At 46.5% G+C, this 21,713-nt stretch overlaps 1 protein-coding gene across 1 annotated transcript in view; it reads left to right on the forward strand.

The window, feature by feature from the left end:
• Positions 1-21,713, forward strand: part of FRMD4B (FERM domain containing 4B) — a 326,444-nt gene that overhangs the window by 38,514 nt on the left and 266,217 nt on the right. The window lies entirely within an intron of this gene.

The following is a 21,713-nucleotide window of genomic DNA, read 5'->3' on the forward strand; positions in this document are numbered from 1 at the left end:
TGTTTTTTTTGGTGTTTTTTTTTTGGGGAATAGCAGATCTATTTATATTAGAAGGGATTAGGTACTTTTTTTTTTTTTTTGGGAGGCACAAATATTATTTATATATTTTTTAAAATATTATTTTTTTTTTTTTTTTTTTTTTTTATGCTGGAAGGGTAAAATCATAAAAAAAAATGGCGTGGGGTCCCCCCTCCAAAGCATAACCAGCCTCGGGCTCATTGAGCTGGTCCTGGTTCTAAAAATGCGGGGGAAAAATTGACAGGGGATCCCCCGTATTTTTAAAACCAGCACCGGGCTCTGCGCCTGGTGCTGGTGCCAAAAATACGGGGGACAAAAAGAGTAGGGGTCCCCCGTATTTTTAACACCAGCATCGGGCTCCACTAGCTGGACAGATAATGCCACAGCCGGGGGTCACTTTTATGCCGTGCCCTGCGGCCGTGGCATCAAATATCCAACTAGTCACCCCTGGCCGGGGTACCCTGGGGGAGTGGGGACCCCTTCAATCAAGGGGTCCCCCCCCCCCAGCCACCCAAGGGCCAGGGGTGAAGCCCGAGGCTGTCCCCCCCCATCCAATGGGCTGCGGATGGGGGGGCTGATAGCCTTTGTGATAATAAAAAGATATTGTTTTTTCCAATAGTACTACAAGTCCCAGCAAGCCTCCCCCGCAAGCTGGTACTTGGAGAACCACAAGTACCAGCATGCGGGAGAAAAACGGGCCCGCTGGTACCTGTAGTACTACTGGGGAAAAAATACCCAAATAAAAACAGGACACACACACCGTCGACAGTAAAACTTTATTTCATACGTCGACACACACATACTTACCTATGTTCACACGCCGACATCGGTCCTCTTCTCCATGTAGAATCCACGGATACCTGTAAAGAAAAGTTCAAAATACTCACCTCAACCATGGTCCAGAGATAAATCCACGGACTTGGCAAAATAAGAAAACGCAAATACCCGCAGCAAAAACGGACTGAAAGGGGTCCCATGCTGACACATGGGACACCTTTCCACGAATGAGACCTGTCAGTGACAGCTGTCACTGACAGGTCTCTAAGCCAATCAGGAAGCGCAACTTCGTTGCGCTCACCTGATTGGCTGAGCGCTGTCTGCACTGTGACAGCGCATCGCACAGCTCCCTCCATTATATTCAATGGTGGGAACTTAGCGGCTAGCGGTGAGGTCACCCGCCGGTCAGCGGCTGACCGGCGGGTGACCCCACCGCTACCCGCAAAGTTCCCACCATTGAAAGTAATGGAGCGGCTTTGCGATGCGCTGTCACAGTACAGACAGCGGACAGCCAATCAGGTGAGCGCCACGGAAGTAGCGCTTCCTGATTGGCTGAAGGGACGTCAGTGACAGGAGTCACGTGATGTCCCGGCATTCGGGAGAAAGGGGTCTGATGTGAAAACATTGGACCCCTTTCTAGTCCGGTATGGAGCGGGTGTTCGGTTTGTTTTTTTGCCAAGAACGTGGATTTACCTCTGGACGTGGATGTACCTCTGGACGCTGGAAGGTGAGTATAATTTTTTCACAGGTACCCTCGGATCGTCGGCGACCGTGGCAGTCGGCATGTCAACATAGGTAAGTATGTGTGTGTCGGCAGTATGTAATAAAGTTGTACAAGTCACGGTGTCTGTGTCCTGTTTTTATTTGGGTATTTTTTTTCCAGCAGTACTACAGGTACCAGCGGGCCCGTTTTTCTCCCGCATGCTGGTACTTGTGGTTCTCCAAGTACCAGCTTGCGGGGGAGGCTTGCTGGGACTTGTAGTACTAATGGAAAAAACAATATCTTTTTATTATCACAAAGGCTATCAGCCCCCCCATCCGCAGCCCATTGGATGGGGGGGGACAGCCTCGGGCTTCACCCCTGGCCCTTGGGTGGCTGGGGGGGGGGACCCCTTGATTGAAGGGGTCCCCACTCCCCCAGGGTACCCCGGCCAGGGGTGACTAGTTGGATATTTGATGCCACGGCCGCAGGGCACGGCATAAAAGTGACCCCCGGCTGTGGCATTATCTGTCCAGCTAGTGGAGCCCGATGCTGGTGTTAAAAATACGGGGGACCCCTACTCTTTTTGTCCCCCGTATTTTTGGCACCAGCATCAGGCGCAGAGCCCGGTGCTGGTTTTAAAAATACGGGGGATCCCTGGCCAATTTTTCCCCTGCATTTTTAGAACCAGGACCAGCTCAAAGAGCCCGAGGCTGGTTATGCTTTGGAGGGGGGACCCCACGCCATTTTTTTTTCGGGTTTTTCACGTTTTTTTCCCGTTTTTTAAAATCGCGGCAAAATCCGCCAAATCGGCCGATTTTCGCCCGCGATTCTGGCGAATCCGTTTTTCATTGAATATGGTGAATCCCGGCAGGCACCTGCCGGGATTCACCTGGCGAATTTGGTCGAATTAAAAAACGGCGATAATTCCCGCGAATTCGACCGCAATTGCATATACCCCTAAATAGTAAATCAAGCCTTCTTTTGTATATAAAAAAATACCTTTGCATAGAGTTATTTAAAATAAATATTACAACAGCGGATATGTAAAACTGACTGTGGGCAGGTGCTTCTCATTTAGATTGCATGTAGATGGCGCTGTTGCAGTGGTTGCAAATATTAATTTATGGCAGGAACCACACTCCCAGTGCTTAGCTATCACACTAATCCACTAAATGTGGGGCTTAAGCTGACCATACATTAGGACGACAAACATCCGATCCGATTCCTCAGAAGATTTCCCTTCAATCCCCCCGGGAGCCCCTAGCACACGGTTTTATGTGCATACGATGAAGCATACAATCTATCAATCGATTGTGCGCCTCACAAAAAGCACATTATCACCTGGAAGGAAATTCCACTCAAAAATTATGCTGATCCCATACGAGGCATTCTATGCTTATAAAACGAGGTATGATGTGCAAACGATTACGACGGATGATATGGGCTGCACATATGATCTGAGGATGCAACATTCGACCCACGGCGCTGCGCAACGCACCGTAATCATACCCAAAACATGTACGATGTGCATCATATGACGCGTATAAATCGTACATTCGTACGCGATATCGTACTAGTGTATGGCCAGCATAAAGCTGGGCATACACTACAATTATGTCAGATAATCTGGTAATGGATGAGCGTAAATGACAATCGAACATTTGCTCCCAAACACTGGAAAACGGACATCCATGATTTAACCAATTTATCTGAACACCAGGTTTTGTCCATGTTCCAGAGTTTTGGAGCAAATGGTCGATTGTCATTTAAGGTGCATACACACTGGGCGTTTTTGCCCAGCGTGTATGCATAGCGATGATTGCTGACATCGCTGGGCTGAAAAGCGCTCAGTACATACATACTACACACTAAGCGCTTTTCCCCCCGCCCAGCGATGTCAGCAGGGGTGAGCGGCTTTCCATAGCAGGACTCTATGGAAAGCCGCTCACCCCGGCGTTCATCTACTGGTAATACCAGTAGATGAACGGCGGCCGCCAGCGATAAAGCGGGAGCGCGCATCAGCGCTCACCGCTCATCGCTTGTCCATACACGCTGGGCGGCTTTGAGCTGAAAGCAGCTCAACACACCAAAAGTGACCTGCTCTCAGCTCAACATCGCCCAGTGTGTATGGACCTTTACCGTCTCTTATCAATTACCAGATTTTCACTCCAACCAGCCAGATCTGTCAGATTATCTGACAGATAATTGTATAGTGAGTGCCCAGCATTAAGCTGTGGCACCTGTAGATGGAGATGTAGGTTTACATACATTTTATTTCAAATACAATGTAGTATATTCCTGTATTGTACTGTTCCTATATCCACCCTAAAATTGTGTGTTTCTTCAGCCAAAGGAGAACCAAAATTTTTTTTGTCCCATGTGCCACTCCCTTAAAGCCAGGTACACACTGAGACGATATTAGCCCGATGTGTAGTTTCCAGCCAAATCAGAACGACATATCGAGCATATCGTTCAGTGTGTATGCCGGATATGCGGGTGCCCCCGGTCACTAGCGCCGTCGCCCGGTTTACCCTGTTGTACAGCCAACCGGGTGGTGATGCTAGCGACATGGTGTATGCTTATGAAGGATGGAACAGTGCTTCCTTCATTAGATCATTTTGATGTGTACCGCGGTAACGTCACCTACCATATCATCCCGGTACACATCGTCTGAGTGTGTACCCAGCAGAACTGTTCCTCTTGTTGGCTTGTCCATTTGGCTTTCTTTGACGTGTGGCCTAAAACCAAACTCAGATTTTGAAGTTGTCTCGGCTTTTACATTAGGAAATACAGCAATTAGGGCTGCCGTTGGGCGAAATATGTCCTGGGTGGTTAAAGTTTTGTGGAAAGTACAACGGTTCTTGCAGCCGGATGGATGGCGGCTTGAAATAATAATATATACAGTACTTTATTGTATTATGTCAGTGTATGCACATTGTTGGTGCCACAATCTCCTCATTGTACAGTATGTCTTTTTGTATATATATTTTTTTTAAATAACTTTATCGACATTTCCTTCTTTTGAGTTAACAGACCAGATGGTGGGTGGTTTACAGTGATGATGACACTTGCAAGATTTTGTTTTACAATCTTGATAAATATGTGACCACATCTGTTAATGCCACAATGTACTTATGATTACTTCCTATATTATACAGTATATTATGATTATCTTTTGTTTGTACATAAAACAGCTGCAGCGATCAGAGTGATATATCTCTGAATCCATTAGAATTCCTTAAATATAATTGTCCTGGAAGCACTCAGCGTGGCAGTAAGATGTACATAATGAGCTATTCTGGGGGGTTTTCTGCTAATACAGACATTGACAAATTTGTTGTTATCTTTCAATGAAAAAAGACAGACGAATCCATATTTTTCTTTGATAAACTAGAAAATGACACAAGGAATTGGCATCTCACATTGTTTGTATAAAATGTTATAGATATCAGAGTTTGCATGACATTTTTGATGCAACAGAACATTTGAAACAAGGAGTCCATTAATTTATTGTAATTAAACATTGACAACACACCTTAAGCTAACTTATCAATTTAAAAAAAAAGACACTGACGCCCCTGTGTTGTTAAAGGTCACAGCTTTTATTAATTGGATGACCAGATTTTTAATTTGTAGAGGGTGGTAAAGAAGATGCTACCAAGAACCAGCTCTAGCCAATTAGAGCTTTTAAAAATGGAGAAGACTAAAATGCCCCCCACCCCCACCCCACACACACACACACACACACACACACACACACACACACACACACACACACACACACACACACTCACTCACTCACTCACTCACTCACTCACACATACACGCCCACACACACTCACTCACACATACACACGCGCCCACACACACACTCACTCACAAACAAACAAACACACACACTTCCTCTGTGTAGGCATCACCTGCTCTGCGAATGACTCATCACCCTTTACTATGGTACGGTATGGACCGGCAGCAGCGGCTCCTACTTACATTTAGTAGTAGGGGGGCTGCCTCTACTGCCGCACCCAGAGAGGAGAGGGGACAGCAGGCTGTTAGCCCCACATCCCGGCACCAGCGCAATGGATATGGTAGGTGCATGCACAGACACCGCGGTGTGACTGTGCATGCGCAACCCCCCTGCTCCTATAGACTGCACCAACTGCAGCCCATAGATGCCAGATTGGGCTGTGCAAAAGGCTGGGAGTGGCTTCCTATACCTGGGGTGGTCTACAGTCCTGCAGCCCATAGATAAAATCTGCCATTGTCCGCCCGCAGGTTTAGTGTACACCTGCCATCCTTCAAAAGGGTAAGTGCCCCAAAGCGACTACTTACGCCACATGTGGCCTCTGGCTAGTAGCACCTTCCCGTCTTCTTAGGTGTGCCTAATTTTATTTCAAACAATTAGTAAGACAAACAAATAATAGTAAAGGTTTTGGATGGGCAGGCGGGACTTCCAAACCAATAGAGGCTGAACAAGTTCTGGATGGGTGAGCGGGACTCCCAAACCAATAGAGGCTGAACAAGTTCTGGATGGGTGAGCGGGACTCCCAAACCAATAGAGGCTGAACAAGTTCTGGATGGGTGAGCGGGACTCCCAAACCAATAGAGGCTGAACAAGTTCTGGATGGGTGAGCGGGACTTCCAAACCAATAGAGGCTGAACAAGTTCTGGATGGGTGAGCAGGACTTCCAAACCAATAGAGGCTGAACAAGTTCTGGATGGGTGAGCAGGACTTCCAAACCAATAGAGGCTGAACAAGTTTTGGAGTTTGCCTAAATAGCCCTTTAAAGGTATACACCTCCAAATAACCTAATAGGCCTACGCCTAACCAATTCATAAAATAACCAACACCAATATACCTGGCAGCAGGTAATAATAACTTACCAAGCACAAAAAAATAGGACTCTTATATAGTTTCATGCCTATACAGCCCTCAGCTAATCTAATAAAAACAAATTAAAATGGCCCGTTCAAAACTGATGATGCCTTAAAACTAATATTTTGTTGCACATCCTTTAGAGGCAATTAATGCAATCAGGTGAATTTCTGTAGCTCTCAATGAGACTTCTGTAGCTGTCAGCAGGTATTTTGGCCACCTTCCTTAGCAAACTGCTTCAGCTGCCTCATGTCTGATGGGTGCCTTCTCCAGACTGCGTGTTTCAGCTCTGTCCATAGATGCTTGATAGGAGTCAGATCAGAGCTCATAGAGGCCACTTCAGAACAGTCCAATGTTCTGTTTTTATACAGTCTTGGGTTTGTGGACCCCATGACCTGTGACTGAGCTTTCTGACACTGGGCAGTGTGTTTCGCTGCAGAATACCTCCAGACTCTTGAGATTTCATTGTGTCCTGCACAAGGTGCCGGATTCATCCCTGTGGAGGCCCTAAGGCAGTCAAATTCTTGGGGCCCCCTTCACAAATTAACTCCTAATATGATTTGAATTTTACCAACCAACAGTCTGCAATCTGAAAACTGTAATGTGAATCTGACTCCATAGGCTGGTGCCTACTCTGCCAATTTGATAATCTGGCACTGCCTGCACAGGTTCAAGGCAACCCATGCCAGATGCAGCAAAGCAGCCCTTGAACATAACCAAGCCTTCTCCACGTGTCACAGTAGGTCTGGTGTTCTTTTCATATGTGAACATAAAGCTAATGTAACTTGCCAAAAAGCTCCAGGTATGGCCTCCTGAGTCTACCATGTAGCCCGCTGTCACTCAAAAAGCATTGGATGGTGCAATCAGATACTGACATACCTTGATCTTGGAGTTCAGCATATACCACTATGGAATCTTTCTTTGGCTCTTTCTCTGACGTCCTAGTGGATGCTGGGAACTCCGAAAGGACCATGGGGGATAGCGGCTCCGCAGGAGACTGGGCACAACCAAAGAAAGCTTTTAGGTCACCTGGTGTGCACTGGCTCCTCCCACCATGACCCTCCTCCAAGCCTCAGTTAGATTTTGTGCCCGGCCGAGGTTGGATGCACACTAGGGGCTCTCCTGAGCTTCTAAAAAGAAAGTATATAACTAGGTTTTTTATTTTACAGTGAGACCTGCTGGCAACAGGCTCACTGCACCGAGGGACTAAGGGGAGAAGAAGCGAACCTACCTGCTTGCAGCTAGCTTGGGCTTCTTAGGCTACTGGACACCATTAGCTCCAGAGGGATCGACCGCATTGAACTGGCCTTGGTGTTCGGTCCCGGAGCCGCGCCGCCGTCCCCCTTACAGAGCCAGAAGCAAGAAGAGGTCCGGAAAATCGGCGGCAGAAGACATCTGTCTTCACCAAGGTAGCGCACAGCACTGCAGCTGTGCGCCATTGCTCCTCATACACACTTCACACTCCGGTCACTGAGGGTGCAGGGCGCTGGGGGGGGGGGGCGCCCTGAGAAGCAATAAAAACACCTTGGCTGGCAAAACAATCACAATATATAGCCCCAGAGGCTATATATGTGATAAATACCCCTGCCAGAATCCATAAAAAAGCGGGAGAAAAGTCCGCGAAAAAGGGGCGGTGCTATCTCCCTCAGCACACTGGCGCCATTTTCTCTTCACAGTGCAGCTGGAAGAAAGCTCCCCAGGCTCTCCCCTGTAGTTTTCAGGCTCAAAGGGTTAAAAAGGAGGGGGGGGGGGCACTAAATTTAGGCGCAATATTATATATACAAGCAGCTATTGGGGAAAATTCACTCAGTTATAGTGTTAATCCCCACATTATATAGCGCTCTGGTGTGTGCTGGCATACTCTCTCTCTGTCTCCCCAAAGGGCTTTGTGGGGTCCTGTCCTCAGTCAGAGCATTCCCTGTGTGTGTGCGGTGTGTCGGTACGGCTGTGTCGACATGTTTGATGAGGAGGCTTATATGGTGACGGAGCAGATGCCGATAAATGTGATGTCGCCCCCTGTGGGGCCGACACCAGAGTGGATGGATAGGTGGAAGGTATTAACCGACAGTGTCAACTCCTTACATAAAAGGGTGGATGACGTAACAGCTGTGGGACAGCCGGCTTCTCAGCCCGCGCCTGCCCAGGCGTCTCAAAGGCCATCAGGGGCTCAAAAACGCCCGCTCCCTCAGATGGCAGACACAGATGTCGACACGGAGTCTGACTCCAGTGTCGACAAGATTGAGACATATACACAATCCACTAGGAACATCCGTGACTTGATCCCGGCAATAAAAAATGTGTTACACATTTCTGACATTAACCCAAGTACCTCTAAAAATGGGTTTTATGTTTGGGGAGAAAAAGCAGCCAGTGTTTTGTTCCACCATCAGATGAATGAATGAAGTGTGTGAAAAGCGTGGGTTCCCCCGATAAGAAACTGGTAATTTCTAAAAAGTTACTGATGGCGTACCCTTTCCCGCCAGAGGATAAGTTACGCTGGGAGATATCCCCTAGGGTGGATAAGGCGCTCGCACGGTTGTCAAAAAAGGTGGCACTGCCGTCTTAGGAACGGCCACTTTGAAGGTACCTGTTGATAAAAAGCAGGAGGCTATCCTGAAGTCTGTATTTACACACTCAGGTACTAGACTGAGACCTGCAGATCGTGCTGCTGCAGCGTGGTCGGTGACCCTGTCAAACATACTAGTTTGCTAACATGAGAACATATTAAAGACGTTGTCTTATATATGAGGGATGCACAGAGGGATTTTTTGCCGGCTGGCATCCAAAATGAATGTAATGTCCATTCTGTCAGGAGGGTATTAGAGACCTGTCACTGGACAGGTGATGCTGACTTTAAAAGGCGCATAGAGATTCTGCCTTATAAGGGTGAGGAATTATTTGGGGATGGTCTCTGGGACCTCGTATCCACAGCAACAGCTGGGAAGAAATATTTTTACCTCAGGTTTCCTCACAGACTAAGAAAGCACTGTATTATCAGGTACAGTCCTTTCGGCTTCAGAAAAGCAAGCGGGTCAAAAGCGCTTCCTGTCTGCACAGAGACGAGGGAAGAGGGAAAAAGCTGCACCAGTCAGCCAGTTCCCAGAATCAAAATTCTTCTCCCGCTTCCTGTGAGTCCACAGCATGACGCGGGGGCTCCACAGGTGTAGCCAGGTACGGTGGGGGGCCGCCTCAAAAATGTCAGCGATCAGTGGGCTCGCTCACAGGTGGATCCCTGTTTCATTCAAGTATTGCAGGGGTACAAGCTGGAATTCGAGATGTCTCCCCCCCGCCGTTTCCTCAAATCTGCCTTGCCGACAACTCCCTCAGGCAGGGAGGCTGTGCTAGAGGCAATTAACAAGATGTATTCCCAGCAGGTAATACTCAAGGTGCCCCTACTTCAACAAGGACGGGGTTACTATTCCACACACCTTGGGGTACCGAAACCGCATGGTTCGGTGTGACCCATTTTATATTTAAAATCCTTGAACACATACATAAAAAAATTCAAGTTCAAGATGGAATCGCTCAGGGCGGTTATTGCAAGCCTGGACGAGGGGGATTACATGGTATCCCTGGACATCAAGGATGCTTACCTGCATGTCCCCATTTACCATCCTCACCAGGAGTACCTCAGATTGGTGGTACAGGATTGCCATTACCAAGTCCAGACACTGCCGTTTGGACTGTACATGGCACCGAGGGTGTTTACCAAGGTAATGGCCGAAATGATGATACTCCTTCGAAAAAAGGGAGTTTTAATTATCCCGTACTTGGACAATCTCCTTATAAAGGCGAGGTCCAACGAGCAGTTGTTAGTCGGGGTAGCACTATTTTGGAAGGTGCTACAACAGCACGGTTGGATTCTAAACAGTCCAAAGTCACAGCTGGTTCCTACGACACGTCTACTGTTCCTGGGGATGGTTCTGGACACAGACCAGAAAAAAGTGTTTCTCCCGGAGGAGAAAGCCACGGAGCTGTCATCTCTAGTCAGAGACCTCCTGAAGCCAAAACAGGTATCGGTGCATCATTGCACGCGAGTCCTGGGAAAAATGGTAGCTTCCTACGAAGCAATCCCATTAGGCAGGTTCCATGCAAGAACTTTTCAGTGGGACCTGTTGGACAAGTGGTCCGGAGCACATCTTCAGATGCATCGGCTGCTAACCCTGTCTCCAAGGACCAGGGTATCTCTACTGTGGTGGCTGCAGAGTGCCCATCTTCAAGAGGGCCGCAGGTTCGGCATACAGGACTGGGTCCTGGTGACCATGGATGCCAGCCTTTGAGGCTGGGGGGGCAGTCACACAGGGAAGAAACTTCCAGGGACTTTGGTCAAGTCAGGAGACTTCCCTACACATAAATATTCTGGAACTGAGGGCCATTTACAATGCCCTGAGTCAGGCAAGGCCTCTGCTTCAAAACCAGCCGGTACTGATCCAATCAGACAACATTACGGCAGTCGCCCATGTAAACCGACAGGGCGGCACAAGAAGCAGGATGGCGATGGCAGAAGCCACAAGGATTCTCCTATGGGTGAAAAATCACGTGTTAGCACTGTCAGCAGTGTTCATTCCGGGAGTGGATAACTGGGAAGCAGACTTCCTCAGCAGGCACGACCTCCACCCGGGAGAGTGGGGACTTCATCCAGAAGTCTTCCAACTGATGGTAAACCGTTGGGAAAGACCACAGGTGGACATGATGGCGTCCCGCTTAAACAAAAAAACTAGAGAAATATTGCGCCAGGTCAAGAGACCCTCAGGCAATAGCTGTGGACGCTCTAGTGATACCGTGGGTGTACCAGTCGGTTTATGTGTTCCCCCCTCTGCCTCTCATACCAAAGGTACTGAGAATAATAAGAAGGCGAGGAGTAAGAACGATACTCGTGGTTCCGGACTGGCCAAGAAGAGCTTGGTACCCAGAACTTCAAGAAATTATATCAGAGGACCCATGGCCTCTGCCGCTCAGACAGGACCTGCTGCAGCAGGGGCCCTGTCTGTTCCAAGACTTACCGCGGCTGCGTTTGACGGCATGGCGGTTGAACGCCGGATCCTAAAGGAGCATTCCGGAGGAAGTCATTCCTACGCTGATTAAAGCCAGGAAAGATGTAACTGCAAAGCATTATCACCGCATATGGCGGAAATATGTTGCTTGGTGTGAGGCCAAAAAGGCCCCAACAGAGGAATTTCAACTAGGTCGATTCCTGCATTTCCTACAAGCAGGAGTGACTATGGGCCTGAAATTAGGCTCCATTAAGGTACAGATCTCGGCTCTGTCGATTTTCTTCCAGAAAGAACTAGCTTCACTACCTGAAGTTCAGACGTTTGTGAAAGGAGTGCTGCATATTCAGCCCCCGTTTGTGCCTCCAGTGGCACCTAGGGATCTCAACGTGGTGTTGAGTTTCTTAAAATCACATTGGTTTGAGCCACTTAAAACCGTGGATCTAAAATATCTCACGTGGAAAGTGGTCATGTTATTGGCCTTGGCTTCAGCCAGGCGTGTGTCAGAATCGGCGGCTTTGTCATGTAAAAGCCCTTATCTGATTTTCCATATGGATAGGGCGGAATTGAGGACTCGTCCCCAGTTTCTCCCTAAGGTGGTATCAGCTTTTCACTTGAACCAACCTATTGTGGTGCCTGCGGCTACTAGGGACTTGGAGGATTTCAAGTTACTGGACGTAGTCAGGGCCTTGAAAATTTATGTTTCCAGGACGGCTAGAGTCAGGAAAACTGACTCGCTATTTATCCTGTATGCACCCAACAAACTGGGTGCTCCTGCTTCTAAGCAGACTATTGCTCGCTGGATTTGTAGCACAATTCAGCTGGCGCATTCTGCGGCTGGACTGCCGCATCCTAAATCAGTAAAAGTCCATTCCACAAGGAAGGTGGGCTCATCTTGGGCGGCTGCCCGAGGGGTCTCGGCTTTACAACTTTGCCGAGCTGCTACTTGGTCAGGGGCAAACACGTTTGCAAAATTCTACAAATTTGATACCCTGGCTGAGGAGGACCTTGAGTTCTCTCATTCGGTGCTGCAGAGTCATCTGCACTCTCCCGCCCGTTTGGGAGCTTTGGTATAATCCCCATGGTCCTTTCGGAGTTCCCAGCATCCACTAGGACGTCAGAGAAAATAAGATTTTACTCACCGGTAAATCTATTTCTCGTAGTCCGTAGTGGATGCTGGGCGCCCATCCCAAGTGCGGATTGTCTGCAATACTTGTACATAGTTATTGTTAACTAAAGGGTTATTGTTGAGCCATCTGTTGAGAGGCTCAGTTGTTTTCATACTGTTAAACTGGGTATAGTATCACGAGTTATACGGTGTGATTGGTGTGGCTGGTATGAGTCTTACCCGGGATTCAAAATCCTTCCTTATTATGTCAGCTCGTCCGGGCACAGTGTCCTAACTGAGGCTTGGAGGAGGGTCATGGTGGGAGGAGCCAGTGCACACCAGGTGACCTAAAAGCTTTCTTTGGTTGTGCCCAGTCTCCTGCGGAGCCGCTATCCCCCATGGTCCTTTCGGAGTTCCCAGCATCCACTACGGACTACGAGAAATAGATTTACCGGTGAGTAAAATCTTATTTTTTCTACCTTCTCACTATCCTTCTGTTTAATCGGGGGTTGAATCGCCTCTTGCGGCCTCATCTATGGAGGCTGGCTATAGTACAAAGGGACATTACATTTTTTAGTAATATTTCCAACTGTAGTCATGGGAACATCAAGCTGCTTGGACAAGGTCTTATACATGGTCTTATAGCTTTTACCTTTAACATACTTGTCTAGTTTTTTCTTTCTGATCTCCTCAGACAACTCTCTCCTTTCCTTTCTCTGGTCCATGTCCAGTGTGGATCACTAAAGAGCAGAGTGATGACTTCTCTCCATTTAAATAGGCTCATTGACTCATCAGAAAAATTAAGACGTGTGTTACTTAATTCAGTATAGCAAGTAGTTTGAAATATCACTGTAATCCAATTATTTATTATCTGTTATGTGGTACCAACAAATCTGGCCAGGTTATTTTAGAATATCTTTGGAGAATATTCAATTATTTCTCTCTTTTCACAATTCGTTAGCTTTATACGGGCGGTCAGGATCCCAGCTGTCAAAATAGATTAGGTTGCGAGAAAGGGAGGGTTAGGATATGGCTGCGGGGAGGGGGGCGGGGTAGGTTTAGGCATCCCCAGGGAGGGTTAGGGCCAGGTTGCGGAGGAGGGATGGTTAGGATTAGGCAGCGGTAAGGGGGGGTTAGGTTTAGGCTGCAGGATGGAAAGGTTAGGGTGAGGGGGGCATTGGGGTACGGTAACTATACTTACCTTGCCGGTGTCGAGATTCTAATCATCAAGATGCAGCGGTCAGTCTTCTGACTGCCGGCATTTCCTTTCCAACGCCTTTATAATATCAGCTTTTAATTTTCATCACTTTTCAGAAGCGTTTCTATGAGCTGCAAGGGTACCAACAAATTTGTCCAAATCTGCATAAAACAAGACTAGTCTGAGTGGAACAGGCAAGTTCCCCTGTCTCTGACCTTAGTCCGGGGCTCTGGTAATGTTCTTTCCACAATTATATTCTGCCAATCTCATCATCTTTAGATATATATGACACCAAAATGTTTTCTCAATCCACGTCACACATGAAAATTCCAAACGGTATATATACTTTTGGGTGCTTAATCAAACTATATATATATATATATATATATATATATATAGAGAGAGAGAGAGAGAGAGAGAGAGAGAGAGTAATTTTTTAAATTTTATTTTAGTTTATCAATCAACCAACCAGCATCTACTTTATAATTAATAATACAAACAGGGCCTTAACAAGGCAATTCCATTTTCTTGGCTGAGCGTCGGGTGCTTTCCATGTTGCAGGGTGGTGTTCCACTTCCAGGAAACCTACGAGCCAAATGCTGGTGCCACTGGGGCGTTGGTCCAGCACATCGACTTCTGGTCATGGATACATAAATAATTTAGGCAAAAATATGTTAAGCAAGAATCTCATTAACTTCTGAGAAAATGATTTATAAATGTTAGACTGTAGATTCTGTTGCCATGTTCCCAGTTAGCTACATACCGCCGAATATGTGAAATTAACCTGACCTTTATTAATTTTTAACGAGCTTGATATTAGAACTGAGTTTGATGAATCAATTAGAAGACAGTTCAAATGGAAAATAACGGTTCCATAATTACATTTTTCAATAAATTAACACATATTAATGAGAGCAGGGTGCCAGGGCGGATCTAAATGCCAATGTGCTCATACAACGTGCCAGCCGCTTCCTGCCATTGATACAGATTTGCCAGGGGAAAAAAACAGTAGAAACTGATCTACGTTTTGCAGCTTAATCTTCCCTACACAGCGCACAGCAATATTGTTCTAGGAAAGATCTTGCTTGATAAACAAAACTCAAAGTGATTATTATGCACTCACAGAACAATCTCATATTTTTATTATGACATTAAATCAAAGAGCAATAGCCTGTACGTGACCGCGTGTTAGGCATCGCTGCTATAGGGTGGGGTTTTGAGGCAGGAAGTTTAGCTTTTTGTTAACGTTATCATTTGCTGCTATTACTGCACAGGACTTAACTCTGGAAAATGAATATTGTTGGCACCATGGAAGGAAGGGAGGACAGGGTAAATTATTCCGATCATGATGACTGGGGTCTGCTTCACATATGAGTGCCTGAGGGCTACTTAATATTTATTAATGTTTGTAAATGTGTGATCTAAAGGATTAGGCATAGTGATAGCGGTCAAGGATGCTTAGAGTACGGGGGTGTGATGGGGCATACTGAATATCCAGGCCCAGGCTTGTCTGGGGTCCCTGGTAAGCCATGGAAGCAGAGGAGGTTTCACAGTTAAATATTTGCCTGAGTGGGTGTGGCCATGCTCATCTATAGCACCTGTATCTGCTATATGTCTTGGTTGCTCTGATAGGGCACAGAATAAAACATTTTTTCTTTCCTGATTCTTCCTGATGAAGCCTAAGATAATCTTTCATTGCAACTTAAAATGGTATTGAAACTGCCTTTTGTAGGTTTAAGTAACTAAACAATATTTCTCGAATGTATATTTTTTACACTGTTCAGGTCTGTCTGGAATTTGCAGGTAAATCTCAGAGATTTTTGCCAAAGTTGCAGAGTCACTTGGTTCAAATTTATTTTTACAAGTTAAAGCTCCACTGCAGTTCCTTTCTTTCTTTACTATTCCTGGCAACAGGCCGTAAAATATGGATTTTTTTTCAAACTGCACAAATATTGCCAAACAGCTTATATCCCCCCCTCCCCCCTTTCATGGATTTTCATAAAGCATTATATAAATAATTATTATGTTTCCCACCTTCCAGCACAAACATTGAATAATTTCAACATTCCATGCCACAGAATGTTTGTATGTGTTAATAATCTTACAGATCTAGGAACATTATGGTAATATTAGGGGACGACGAGAACGTGAGTGTGGGAAGTGCCAGAATAATGTTTTTTAAGATGTGCAAAATTATACTATTTAATATGTTGTTCAGGTGACTTATGAAAATTAAGCACGATAAATAAATGTTTGTTGACGTTATTAAGCCTTAAGAAAAAAAAACATTGGGAAAACAAGCTTTTTATTTGGATTTATAAAATTATTTATCATATGTTCAATCAGGTACTCCTTGGTAAATAAAGTATATAGGGTAAAATGTATCAAAAAGTGGAGATGTTTCTTCCATCAACCAAACAACGCACAGCCTGTAAAATGACAGCATTAAGCTGATTGGTTAATATGTATAACTTCACTTTATTTCTTTTCAAGGTTTGATAAGTCTTAATACCCCCTCCCCCAATTATTACCGGTAGTTATATGCAAGGTGTAATTAGAACTGCATAATTTTTTTCAGACGTGCAGAAATCGTGTAGAATACACTGTATTGGCAGCTAATCGGCAAATCTTCATGTCTCATACTACGTGAAAGAAGAAAATATTTATTTAATACAGTTTAATTCAACCAATTACTGAAATATGTATTTCAGGCATACGTCAAGTTATGATTTTGCATGTAAAGAATCTTGGGTTTTGGAAAAGAATAACTGTAGCTCCTGTCTAAACTGCACAGAAGCTATTCAATTGTTTGCGCTACCAGACCCTTTCTTACGTAAGAATGCAGATGATTAGCTGCGTTAAGCCACATCTCCAGTGCTAAATGCCAGCCATGCTGTTGTTACTGGGACTCCCGAACGCCTGGCTGTGAACAGACATCTGTGATAAGCGCAGCGTTGGGGCTGGTTGCGCAAGCAATTGAATAGCTCCTGCACAGTTTAGACAGGAGCTACAATTATTTGAATCGCCCCCAAAGTGTTCCCACTAAATTCTTCATCTTGTAATGTACCATTCTCAGTTCCTGTAGAAAGTCGGTTTTGGTGATTCAGGGAATAGATTGGGGCAATCAAAGTGGCATAATTGTCCTGATTTTCCAGTCATGATGTTGCCAGGTGTGGTTTTAATTTTGTGCTCTGTGCATACTACAACTTCCTTAAGGTCATAATTAAAGTGTAATACTTTAAAGCCATTTTCTACTGTGGGGATCAGCCTTATGCAGGCTTGGACTGGCCCACAGGGGTACAGGGGAGACCACCGGTGGGCCCCACTGCCTGGGGGCCCACCTCCTGCTCTAAGTATCAGGTTCTAGGCTGTGCACTTGAATTATACTTTATATATGTTACCTTATACTGGACTATGGTGTATTTTCTACAGTGCATTGCAGTTATTAATCTGTTATTAATCTGGTACATTATCATGCATGCAGCAGCTGAATTTACTGTATATATTTTTATGAAGGGGCCCAGACGTTGCACTCTCTAATGGTTAGTTAAACCAATGATGTGGCAGGCCACACCCCCTCAGCAGACTGGCCACACCTCTAAACATTGGCCCCTACCACTGCATTCTCCTGGTGGGCCCTACATGCCCCAGTCTATGGAATATATCTTGTGTTACGCTAATTGTATTGTTCTGAGATTAATTTCATTTTGGGTAAACTTTAGGACCGTAACTGAGACACACTAATAACAAGTTCGGTTGGGATAATAAAGTACATTTTGGTTGCAATTCAATTATGCGTGATACCGATAGTGCCCACATCAGTTGCACTTACCTTATCCCCAAAGTCACATATTTAAGGGGTGCAATCTAAAATGTGCAATTTGGGTCTGATATTGATTTCGATTTAGTGTGCCATTGTCATTGCGGTGGCCCATTGACGGCATCACCCACAATGTCTTTCTAATTAATTGACTCCCTACATTGCATTCTATAAGCTGATTATTTGTTTTAGGTGCAACCATTGTTTTAGGTACAACCAATTCTTCCAAATTGAGGACACATCCGTGAGTGCTAGATGAAGTGGGAGGAGCTAGAAGGATGCCTCTAGCAGCACTGAGTATTTCAGCTCAGCCACCTTCTTTGTGCCCATGTGCAGATAAGCGTAGTGGTGGAAGGGGCTAGGCCAACAGGTCGCCAATCCGAGAATCTAGAAACATAGAATGTGACGGCAGATAAGAACCACTTGGCTCATCTAGTCTGCCCCTTTTTTACCATATTTTTACCTCAAACTTTATTTGATCCTTATCTCTTTGTAAGGATATCCTTATGTCTATCCCAAGCATGTTTAAATTGCTCTACAGTCTTAGCCTCTACCACCTCTGATGGGAGGCTATTCCACTTATCCACTACCCTTTCTGTGAAGTAATTTATAGAAACACAGAATTTGACGGCCTATAAATAAATATTAGCAAAGCAGAGAGTGTTGAGGGGGTGTGGTTCATCAAATCGACAGTGTCTAGGTCGACAATGTTTAGGTCGACCACTATAGGTCGACAGTCACTAGGTCGACATGGATGGAAGGTCGACAGGGTTTCTAGGTCGACATGTGCTAGGTCGACAGGTCTAAAGGTCGACATGAGGATTTTTTTTTTTGGGTGGTGTCGTTTTCTTCGTAGAGTGACCGGGATCCCAAATTAGTGCACCGCGTCCCCTCGCATGGTGCCTTCGCTCCGCTACCGCTTCGCTCGGCACACTTTACCGTTCCAATCGTAGTCCACGTGGATCGTTAAGTATGAAAAAATTTTAAAAAAGAATTTTCTCTAACGTCCTAGTGGATGCTGGGGACTCCGTCAGGACCATGGGGATTAGGGGCTCCGCAGGAGACAGGGCACAAAAATAAAGCTTTAGGATCAGGTGGTGTGCACTGGCTCCTCCCCCTATGACCCTCCTCCAAGCCTCAGTTAGGTTTTTGTGCCCGTCCGAGCAGGGTGCAATCTAGGTGGCTCTCCTAAAGAGCTGCTTAGAAAAAGTTTTTAGGTTTTTTATTTTCAGTGAGTCCTGCTGGCAACAGGCTCACTGCAACGAGGGACTTAGGGGAGAAGAAGTGAACTCACCTGCGTGCAGGATGGATTGGCTTCTTAGGCTACTGGACACCATTAGCTCCAGAGGGATCGAACACAGGCCCAGCCATGGAGTCCGGTCCCGGAGCCGCGCCGCCGACCCCCTTACAGATGCCGAAAAGCGAAGAGGTCCAGAAACCGGCGGCAGAAGACTTTTCAGTCTTCATGAGGTAGCGCACAGCACGGCAGCTGTGCGCCATTGTTGTCACACACTTCACACCAGCGGTCACGGAGGGTGCAGGGCGCTGCAGGGGGCGCCCTGGGCAGCAATGAGAATACCTTGTTCTGGCTAAAAAATACATCACATATAGCCCTTGGGGTTATATGGATGTATTTAACCCCTGCCAGGTCTCACAAACTCCGGAGAAGAGCCCGCCGAAATAGGGGGCGGGGCCTATCTCCTCAGCACACAGCGCCATTTTCCTGCTCAGCTCCGCTGCGAGGAAGGCTCCCAGGACTCTCCCCTGCACTGCACTACAGAAACAGGGTAAAAAAGAGAGGGGGGGGCACTTTTTTTTTTGGCGTTTTTGATATATATTAAGCTGCTATAAGGGAGACAACACTTCTATAGGGTTGTTCCTATATATTTATAGCGCTTGGGTGTGTGCTGGCAAACTCTCCCTCTGTCTCCCCAAAGGGCTAGTGGGGTCCTGTCTTCGATAAGAGCATTCCCTGTGTGTCTGCTGTGTGTCGGTACGTGTGTGTCGACATGTATGAGGACGATGTTGGTGTGGAGGCGGAGCAATTGCCGGTAATGGTGATGTCACCCCCTAGGGAGTCGACACCGGAATGGATGGCTTTATTTATGGAATTACGTGATAATGTCAGCACATTACAAAAATCAGTTGACGACATGAGACGGCCGGAAAACCAGTTAGTACCTGTACAGGCGTCTCAGACACCGTCAGGGGCTGTAAAACGCCCTTTACCTCAGTCGGTCGACACAGACCCAGACACGGACACCGAATCTAGTGTCGACGGTGAAGAAACAAACGTATTTTCCAGTAGGGCCACACGTTATATGATCACGGCAATGAAGGAGGCTTTACATATCTCTGATACTGCATGTACCACAAAAAGGGGTATTATGTGGGGTCTGAAAAAACTACCTGTAGTTTTTCCTGAATCAGACGAATTGAATGAAGTGTGTGATGAAGCGTGGGTTAACCCCGATAGAAAACTGCTAATTTCAAAGAAGTTATTGGCATTATATCCTTTCCCGCCAGAGGTTAGGGCGCGCTGGGAAACACCCCCTAGGGTGGATAAGGCGCTCACACGCTTATCAAAACAAGTGGCGTTACCGTCTCCTGAAACGGCCGCCCTCAAGGATCCAGCAGATAGGAGGCTGGAAACTACCCTGAAAAGTATATACACTCATACTGGTGTTATACTGCGACCAGCCATCGCCTCTGCATGGATGTGCAGTGCTGGGGTGGTTTGGTCGGATTCCCTGACTGAAAATATTGATACCCTGGATAGGGACAGTATTTTACTGACTATAGAGCATTTAAAGGATGCATTTCTATATATGCGAGATGCACAGAGGGATATTTGCACTCTGGCATCGAGAGTAAGTGCGATGTCCATATCTGCCAGAAGAAGTTTATGGACGCGACAATGGTCAGGTGATGCGGATTCCAAACGGCATATGGAAGTATTGCCGTATAAGGGGGAGGAATTATTTGGGGTCGGTCTATCGGATTTGGTGGCCACGGCAACAGCCGGGAAATCCACCTTTTTACCTCAGGTCCCCTCCCAACAGAAAAAGACACCGTCTTTTCAGCCGCAGTCCTTTCGTTCCTATAGGAACAAGCGGGCGAAAGGACAGTCATATTTGCCCCGAGGCAAAGGAAAGGGTAAGAGAGTGCACCAAGCAGCTTCTTCCCAGGAGCAGAAGCCCCCCCCGGCTTCTGCAAAGCCCTCAGCATGACGTTGGGGCTTTACAAGCGGACTCAGGGGCGGTGGGGGGTCGACTCAAGAATTTCAGCGCACAGTGGGCTCACTCACAGGTGGACCCCTGGATCCTGCAGATAATATCTCAGGGTTACAGGTTGGAATTCGAGAAGTCTCCCCCTCGCCGGTTCCTAAAGTCTGCTCTGCCAACGTCTCCCTCAGACAGGGCGACGGTATTGGAAGCCATTCACAAGCTGTATTCTCAGCAGGTGATAGTCAAGGTACCCCTCCTACAACAGGGAAAGGGGTATTATTCCACACTATTTGTGGTACCGAAGCCGGACGGCTCGGTAAGACCTATTCTAAATCTGAAATCTTTGAACCTGTACATACAAAAATTCAAGTTCAAGATGGAGTCACTCAGAGCAGTGATAGCGAATCTGGAAGAAGGGGACTTTATGGTGTCCCTGGACATCAAGGATGCTTACCTGCATGTCCCAATTTGCCCTTCACATCAAGGGTACCTCAGGTTCGTGGTGCAAAACTGTCATTATCAGTTTCAGACGCTGCCGTTTGGATTGTCCACGGCACCTCGGGTCTTTACCAAGGTAATGGCCGAAATGATGTTTCTTCTACGAAGAAAAGGCGTATTAATTATCCCTTACTTGGACGATCTCCTGATAAGGGCAAGGTCCAGGGAACAGCTGGGGGACGTAGTAGCACTAACCCAAATAGTGCTGCAACAGCACGGGTGGATTCTGAATTTTCCAAAATCTCAATTGACCCCGACGACACGTCTGCTGTTCCTGGGAATGATTCTGGACACGGTTCAGAAAAAGGTGTTTCTTCCGGAGGAGAAAGCCAAGGAGTTATCCGAACTTGTCAGGAACCTCCTAAAACCAGGGAAAGTGTCTGTTCATCAATGCACAAGAGTCCTGGGAAAGATGGTGGCTTCTTACGAAGCGATTCCATTCGGCAGATTCCACGCACGAACTTTTCAGTGGGATCTGCTGGACAAATGGTCCGGAT

Source organism: Pseudophryne corroboree, chromosome 9, assembly GCF_028390025.1.
Source record: "Pseudophryne corroboree isolate aPseCor3 chromosome 9, aPseCor3.hap2, whole genome shotgun sequence".
Classification (NCBI taxonomy): Eukaryota; Metazoa; Chordata; class Amphibia; order Anura; family Myobatrachidae; genus Pseudophryne; species Pseudophryne corroboree.